Consider the following 8967-nt stretch of genomic DNA (forward strand, 5'->3'; position numbering starts at 1 on the left):
TTAAGTAAGTTTATACTCTGCTGTGCGTTGTGGTGCACCTTCCTTGTTCCATACTTCGCTAACGCGTTTGTGCCATTTAAATGGGCAATCTGCTGTTCAAACAACAACAAAGCAGCCAACCCCACCGGTGTTTTTGGTAAACAGCTGAGGGATGGAGCTCCTTTACAGAGTTTGAGTCTTAAAATGTCTGGTCTTCAGTATGTCTATATTCTGTAGTGTTTTGTAAGAAGTAGTCAATTAAAGAACACTTACTTTTCAGCAGCAGTTTGGTCCCTCCACCGAACGTGTACCACTGTGAGACAGTCTAGTTAAGATGCCATACAAAAACCTCCTCCACACAAGAGTGAGCACACCCTGCACTAACAGAACCACTCATATAGCTCCACACAGCTTTGTAGAACTTTGCTATACTCATAAAGCATTACACATCTTTACACACAATTACAGTATCAGTATTTGAATCTTTTAATATAGGAAATATTATATCAAGTAATTAGCATGTTTTATCATTTACATTTACATTACATTTGAGTCATTTAGCAGACACTCTTATCCAGAGCATCTTAGTGCATTCATCTTAAGATAGCTAGGTGGGACAACCACAATTATTAAGCACTTTATGTACCTATAGCATACTCTGATTAATAAAGTCACTGATTTGAGCCTCTTCAATGTCTCTTCAACCAAATTCACTGCAAAATGTTTTTTTATCCAATTATATCATATGTTATCACATTGCATATGGGCAGAGTGAGACATTGTCATTTGAGGCAAATATCAATATTGACAATTGTGCCATTTTACTGTCAACAACAGAAATATAAAGCAATTCACATGATTATTATTTGCAGATTCATCATCTGTCCCGAGGTAGGGTATTTCCATAGAGAAGGTGCTTTGCATTGGCAGCTCATGCTTCAGTGCTCTGGGAGTGTTTATAGCCCTGGGAGTTTCAGACTGCAGGACTGAGAGCGCTCCTTCAACACAACAGAAACCACGACAACCATGACTCTGATCACCATCTTCATCTGGACACTGGTCTGCTGCTGCCTCAAAGGTCTGTTGTTTTCTAACTCTTACAATGGAAAAAGGACATATTGTGGAGTACCTTGTATAATCATTGAAATGGCTCTCAATTAATAAATGTCCCTGCATTAAATATAATGAAATATAAATTATCTCTTATTTATATTCATTGATCAATTTATATTTTTCCTCTTCAGGATCCAGAGGTCAGGTGACTGTGACTCAGCCTCCTGTAGTGACATTTTCTCCAGGAGACCCCGTCACTCTGACCTGTACAACCAACCCTAAAGTGTACAAATGGGATAGTGGAGTTGAGGGTGCGCTCTGGTATCAACAGAGACCTGGAGAAGCTCCCAAACTCCTGATAAAATATGGAACCACACTGTTAGATGGGATTCCTGCTAGATTCAGTGGCAGTGGGTCTGAGAGTGACTTCACTCTGACCATCAGTGGAGTCCAGGCTGAAGATGCAGCCGTTTACTACTGTCAGAGTTACCATGAGCTCAATGGTGAAGATGTGTTCACACAGTGATTTAGAGCCATACAAAAACCTTGTGTACAAAATGACACACATCACTGGTCCACTGAACACAGAACTAAGGGTCTTGTGATATGACATCACCAAGTATAACCACTTTACTAACTCACAGAAATAATGGTTACAGACTAGTTTCATAACACTCCCTACCTCCCATGGCTACAAATATCCTCCTTATCAGAAAGATACAGGTGAAATAGTCTCATTGAGGGATGAATAATCCATATCATGTCCACATATAATCATGTGTGAAGCGTAAAAGTTGGTGTGCCTCAATGCTTGGTTGATCAACCAGACACACAGCTGGCCAACACTTCTGTGCAGCAGTATAGTGTGTGTGTAAGATTGAGACAGTTTCATCATCTATTCATCAGGAATCAGCACTGAGCCAGATTCATCAGGAATTCATCAGGAATCAACACAGACAGATTCATCAGGAATTCATCAGGAATCAGCACTGAGCCAGATTCATTAAGAATTCATCAGGAATCAACACAGACAGATTCATCAGGAATTCATCAGGAATCAGCCCTGAGCCAGGTGGAAGTCCGTCATCCCAGTCTAGAATACCTCCAGGGTCACTGACAGGTCAGCAAGTGTCAGAGGTCAACAGTTTCAAAGTCACACGCTCAGACAAACACACAACCTCCTAATGCCTCCACCAGGACCTGTCCTGTACTGCACTGCAGCATCTCCCAGACAAAATCCTGCGTTAGCTAGACTGTCAGAGGATAACAGTAACCTCCAGCTGATACCTCTGACCTAGCTAGGTCATCAAATCAAATCCAGCTTTATTTATACAGATTATTTCAGACATGTAATGCAACACAATGTGCTTCACAGGAAAAACAAATAGAAACAATGAGAATAAAAACTGAAATATTTAAATATTTACTACACAACAAACATAAGAATAACAATTAAAAAGGAACAAATAAAAAGCACCCTGCGGAAAAGCAACACTAAAAAGGGGTGTTTTAAGATCTCCTTTAAATATGTCCATAGTTTTGGCCCCCCTCAGGTTCTCTGGCAGGCTATTCCAGAGGCTGGCTGCATAGTAACTAAAAGCTGCCTCTCCGTGCCTCTTGGTCCTAGGCTTTGGTATAATGTGTGTGTGTGTCATAGACCAGATATGAAAGGTTGCACCTTGCCTCCATGCTACTAAGTGAAGGGCATTACAGCACATTACCATTCCTTACATCAGTAGAGGGTTTGAACAGGCTCCTGCAGTGGAGAGGAAATGGAGTTACTGATAATCTGCTTTTCTAGGAATCAAGGAAGAGGTCACAATGAATCACTTGTCTCCTGACCCCCACCATGTGTATGTCAGGGCAAGGAGGTACAGGAGGGTCAAGATGTTTGTCTGTGTGCCTGTGTGTGTGTGTGTGTGTGTGTGTGTGTGTGTGTGTGTGTGTGTGTGTGTGTGTGTGTGTGTGTGTGTGTGTGTGTGTGTGTGTGTGTGTGTGTGTGTGTGTGTGTGTGTGTGTGTGTGTGTGTGTGCACGTGTCCTGTATGTGCATAAGTGTGTGTGTGTGTGTGACACTAACTGTAGATGTAGAAACCCAGGAGTTGACCCAGGCAGGCTAATGGAGCTGATGTGTTTACTCACCAGGTGTCCTTCATGTCAAGGCTGCCGCTCGCAGGAAGTGCCTTAGTCAGAGGTGAAGTGATATCCTCTTTGCGCTTGTTTCTGACTGACAGAGTCCTGACAGTAAGCAGAACACCCACCTGTTGGATCGTGCCACGCCCACTAATGACTCTTAGCATTTTCCTGTTCACCTGTTACACGTTTGTATTCTGCTTCCAAAGACATACAGAACACCTGTCTGGAACAACGCTATGAAAATGGAAACTATAAAGATCATGTAACTTAGCGTCTGCTACATTTTTATTTTTTTATTTCACCTTTATTTAACCAGGTAAGCCAGTTGAGAACAAGTTCTCATTAACAACTGCGACCTGGCCAAGATAAAGCAAAGCAGTGCGATAAAAACAACAACACAGAGTTAGATATGGGGTAAAACAAAACATAAAGTCAAAAATACAACAGAAAATATATATACAGTGTGTGCAAATGTAGCAAGTTATGGAGGTAAGGCAATAAATAGGCCATAGTGCAAAATAATTACAATTAGTATTAACACTGGAATGATAGATGTGCAAGAGATGATGTGCAAATAGAGATACTGGGGTGCAAATGAGCAAAATAAATAACAATATGGGGATGAGGTAGTTGGGTGGGCTAAATGACTAAAATGTCAAACGTAATGAAATAATGGGATACTCAGTAACCTTGAGATACTCAGGCTGCTAAAGCTGGATACAAGGAGAACTTCCCAGCGTCACATTTTCCACCCTGTGGCATCATCTCATGCCATGTTGAATCTTTCCACTGCCAATGGTTCTCCTAATCTTTTTACTGATGGTGTGTGTCTAAGAGGTCAGTGTGTGCATGCATGTGTGTGTATGTGTGTGTATGTGTGTGTATGTGTGTGTATCTGTGTGTATGTGTGTGTCCTAGCGGTCATCCTTCATCATGTCTATTGTCCAGGGAAGGATTAGGTGATTGAATTGGCGTTAGTGGCCATTGTCTGATCGACAGTTCACGTGGAATGGACATGGCATGTCTCTACATGCAGGCAGTACACACGGATAGAACATGGGATGGACATGACATAAACATGGGAAAACACATTGTATAGACAGACATTTGACAAACGTGAGATAGCCAGGATATGGGATTGACATGACATTAAAAGTCAGGCAGCGATGTCAGAGGAAGGCCCTAAAAATTGTCAAAAACTCCAGCCACCCTAGTCATAGACTGTTCTCTCTGCTACCGCATGGCAAGCGGTACCGGAGCGCCAAGTCTAGGTCCAAGAGCTTCTACCCCAAAGCCATAAGACTCCTGAACATCTAATGAAATGGCTACCCAGACTTTCACACCCTTCTTTTACGCTGCTGCTACTCTCTGTTTATTATCTACAGTGAAGGAAAAAAGTATTTGATCCCCTGCTGATTTTGTGCGTTTGCCCACTGACAAAGAAATGATCAGTCTATCATTTTAATGGTAGGTTTATTTGAACAGTGAGAGACAGAATATCAACAAGAAAATCCAGAAAAACGTGTTATAAATTGATGTTATATTAAATGTTATAAATTGATTTGCATTTTAATGAGGGAAATAAGTGTTTGACCCCCTCTCAATCAGAAAGATTTCTGGCTCCCAGGTGTCTTTTATACAGGTAACGAGCTGAGATTAGGAGCACACTCTTAAAGGGAGTGCTCCTAATCTCAGTTTGTTACCTGTATAAAAGACACCTGTCCACAGAAGCAATCAATCAATCAGATTCCAAACTCTCCACCATGGCCAAGACCAAAGAGCTCTCCAAGGATGTCAGGGACTAAATTTTTGTCCTACACAAGGCTGGAATGGGCTACAAGACCATCGCCAAGCAGCTTGGTGAGAAGGTGACAACAGTTGGTGCGATTATTCGCAAATGGAAGAAACACTCAGCCCAGAACTACATGGGGGGATCTTGTCAATGATCTCAAGGCAGCTGGGACCATATTCACCATGAAAACAATTGGTAGCACACTACGCCGTGAAGGTCTGAAATCCTGCAGCGCCCGCAAGGTCCCCCTGCTCAAGAAAGCACATATACAGGCCCGTCTGAAGTTTGCCAATGAACATCTGAATGATTCAGAGGAGAACTGGGTGAAAGTGTTGTGGCGAGATGAGACCAAAATGGAGCTCTTTGGCATCAACTCAACTCGCCGTGTTTGGAGGAGGAGGAATGCTGCCTATGACCCCAAGAACACCATCCCCACCGTCAAACATGGAGGTGGAAACATTATGCTTTGGGGGTGTTTTTCTGCTAAGGGGACAGGACAACTTCACCGCATCAAAGGGACAATGGACGGGCCATGTACCATCAAATCTTGGGTGAGAACCTCCTTCCCTCAGCCAGGGCATTGAAAATGGGTCGTGGATGGGTATTCCAGCATGACAATGACCCAAAACACACGGCCAAGGCAACAAAGGAGTGGCTCAAGAAGAAGCACATTAAGGTCCTGGAGTGGCCTAGCCAGTCTCCAGACCTTAATCCCATAGAAAATCTGTGGAGGGAGCTGAAGGTTCGAGTTGCCAAACGTCAGCCTCGAAACCTTAATGACTTGGAGAAGATCTGCAAAGAGGAGTGGGACAAAATCCCTCCTGAGATGTGTGCAAACCTGGTGGCCAACTACAAGAAACGTCTGACCTCTGTGATTGCCAACAAGGGTTTTGCTACCAAGTACTAAGTCATGTTTTGCAGAGGGGTCAAATACTTATTCCCTCATTAAAATGCAAATCAATTTATAACATTTTTTACATGCGTTTTTCTGGATGTTTTTGTTGTTATTCTGTCTCTCACTGTTGAAATAAACATACCATTAAAATTATAGACTGATCATTTCTTTGTCAGTGGGCAAACGTACAAAATCAGCAGGGGATCTAATACTTTTTTCCCTCACTGTATGTATAGTCACTTTAATACCTACCTACATGCACATATTACCTCAATTACCTTGACTAACCGGTGCCCCCGCACATTGACTCGGTACCGGTACCCCCTGTATATAGCCTCGCTATTGTTATTTTACTGCTGCTCTTTAATTATTTGTTACTTTTATTTCTTATTTTTTTAGGTATTCTTTCTTAAAACTACATTGTTGGTTAAGACCTTGTAAGTAAGCATTTCACTGTAAGGTCAACACCTGTTGTATTCGGCGCATGTGACAAATACAATTTGATTTAATTTGATTTGAGCTACATTATGGGACACTCAGATAAGGCTTCACCACCTAAAGCATTTTTTATTGTCATGTGACCCTCTAGATGAGCAAAACAATGTCTCTGAATCAGGAAAATGTCCTGGTTCTAAACCACTGTCTGTAAAGGAAACACTAGGCAGTCATCAAGGTCCTTGGAGAGTTTGTGTTAACAGATGCCTAGGAACTTTTAAAGCTGCACCATCGAGAGCATCCTGACTGGTTGTATCACCGTCTGGTATGGCAACTGCACCGCCCTCGACCAGAAGGCCCTATAGAGGGTGGTGCGGATGCCCCAGCGCATCACTGGGGGTGACCTCAGCCATCCAGGACCTACATGGCAAGTTGTGTCTGAGAAAGGCCTGATAAATTGCAGAGACATGGACTGTTCTCCACGCTCCAGTCCGGCAGGCAGTACCAGTGCATCAAGGCTCAGACAAACTCCTAAACAGCTTCTTTCCCCTGGCCATAAATGTCTGACAACTACTTCTGCTCCCCCTCACACCTACGCTGCTTCTCAAATTATTATTAATTTAATTACTTTATTTATTACTACCAGTACTTTTTATTTATTTAACTAGACAAGTCAGTTAAGAACAAATTCTTATTTACAATGACGGCCTATCCCGGCCAAACCCAGACGACGCTTGGCCAATTGTGCGCCGCCCTATGGGACTCCCAACCACAGCCTGTAGTGACGCCTCAAGCACTGAGATGCAGTGCCTTAGACCGCTGCGCCACTCGGGAGCCCCGAGTACACTGCTATTAATTGATTATTGATTGCCATTACCATTACCATTTATTTATTTATCCTGCTACTGGTCAATATTACTCCTGTTCATTTGTATATATTACCACTAGTATATTACCATCAGTATTTATATATTCCTGCTCACTTTTCAGCTCTGTTTACATGTACATCCACCTATCACGCCTATACTGACACTTGCACACACACACACACACACACACACACACACACACACACACACACACACACACACACAGCTTCCTCTCTGTGGTACTGACACTGACCCTGTATATAGCTTCCTCTCTGTGGTACTGGTACTGACCCTGTATATAGCTTCCTCTCTGTGGTACTGGTACTGACCCTGTATATAGCTTCCTCTCTGTGGTACTGGTACTGACCCTGTATATAGCTTCCTCTCTGTGGTACTGGTACTGACCCTGTATATAGCTTCCTCTCTGTGGTACTGGTACTGACCCTGTATATAGCTTCCTCTCTGTGGTACTGGCACTGACCCTGTATATAGCTTCCTCTCTGTGGTACTGGTACTGACCCTGTATATAGCTTCCTCTCTGTGGTACTGAACACTGACCCTGTATATAGCTTCCTCTCTGTGGTACTGACACTGACCCTGTATATAGCTTCCTCTCTGTGGTACTGGTACTGACCCTGTATATACAGTAACTTCTTCTCTTATTTCTTATTTTTAATTAGTCTTATTACTATATTGATATTGAATACTACAATGTTGGGTAGCAAGTGTACCTGTGCATGTGACAAACTAACAAAAATGTATTTGCAAATACTGTAACTAATGGAACATTCTGAACCATATAAATGTCTCAATGTAATTAAATAAATGTAGAGATAGGAGTAAGATGGAAGTTCAAAAAGCAATACTCTGGTTAATTAACTGAGTCTCTGCTCTGTGCTGAGTCCTGATTTGAGCTCTATGAATACTCTATACCAGTCAGACTAGAGCCAGTGTATCAATGCAGTTTCCTCCTGAATGAAAACATGCTGCTTCCTGTTCAGTATGGTCTTTCTAGTAGTACCCTGTAGTACAGTAACTCAGTTCTCTGGGAAACTCATACTTAGCGTGCTAGCAGCCAGCAGCCAATCCCTTTAAGTCCTGACATGACTGCTGGGAGAAGCACATGTGGGCCCTGAATAGACCAACAGGGATAAATAATCACTAAGCTTAGGCAACAACACACAACAAAGGAACATCCTTCACCAATGGTAGGGGAAGGGGGGAGCAATTAAAAAGCCCCCACCAGTGGATGTAGACCTGTTGTTTTTTCCAGTGTAGGGTTAAAGATTCCTGTAGAGATCCAACTGAGGAGCCCAATAAGGATCAGTGTTTGGTTGCTTTTCTTGATTGGCAGTCTTGATTTAGCATGCAAAGTGTTCCAATGTGTTGTTTGATTGTTTTCTCTGTAGTGGATGTCACTTTAATCCTCAACAAACCATTCATAAGGCCTATATACCATTCATGTGGTCCTCTGTAGCTCAGCTGGTAGAGCATGGCACTTGTAATGCCAGGGTAGTGGGTTCGATCCCTGGGACCACCCATACACAAAATGAATGCACGCGTGACTGTAAGTTGCTTTGGATAAAAGTGTCTGCTAAGTGGCATATTATTATTACTATATACATGCTTGATTTTCATATTAACATACTTCACTGTTAATTAGTCTGTGTTGTCATTCAGGGCTTTGACAACTGTTATTTTGAGGCGGGGTCAACTTTTTAAATAATTATTGAAATTAACTGACTTAAGCAGTCGTAAGTCCTTAGTCTTTCTGAATAAAGGAAGTTCCTAGTCAGTCAGTGGTAACAA

Source organism: Coregonus lavaretus (assembly GCF_964263955.1).
Source record: "Coregonus lavaretus genome assembly, contig: HAP1_SCAFFOLD_579, whole genome shotgun sequence".
Lineage (NCBI taxonomy): Eukaryota > Metazoa > Chordata > Actinopteri > Salmoniformes > Salmonidae > Coregonus > Coregonus lavaretus.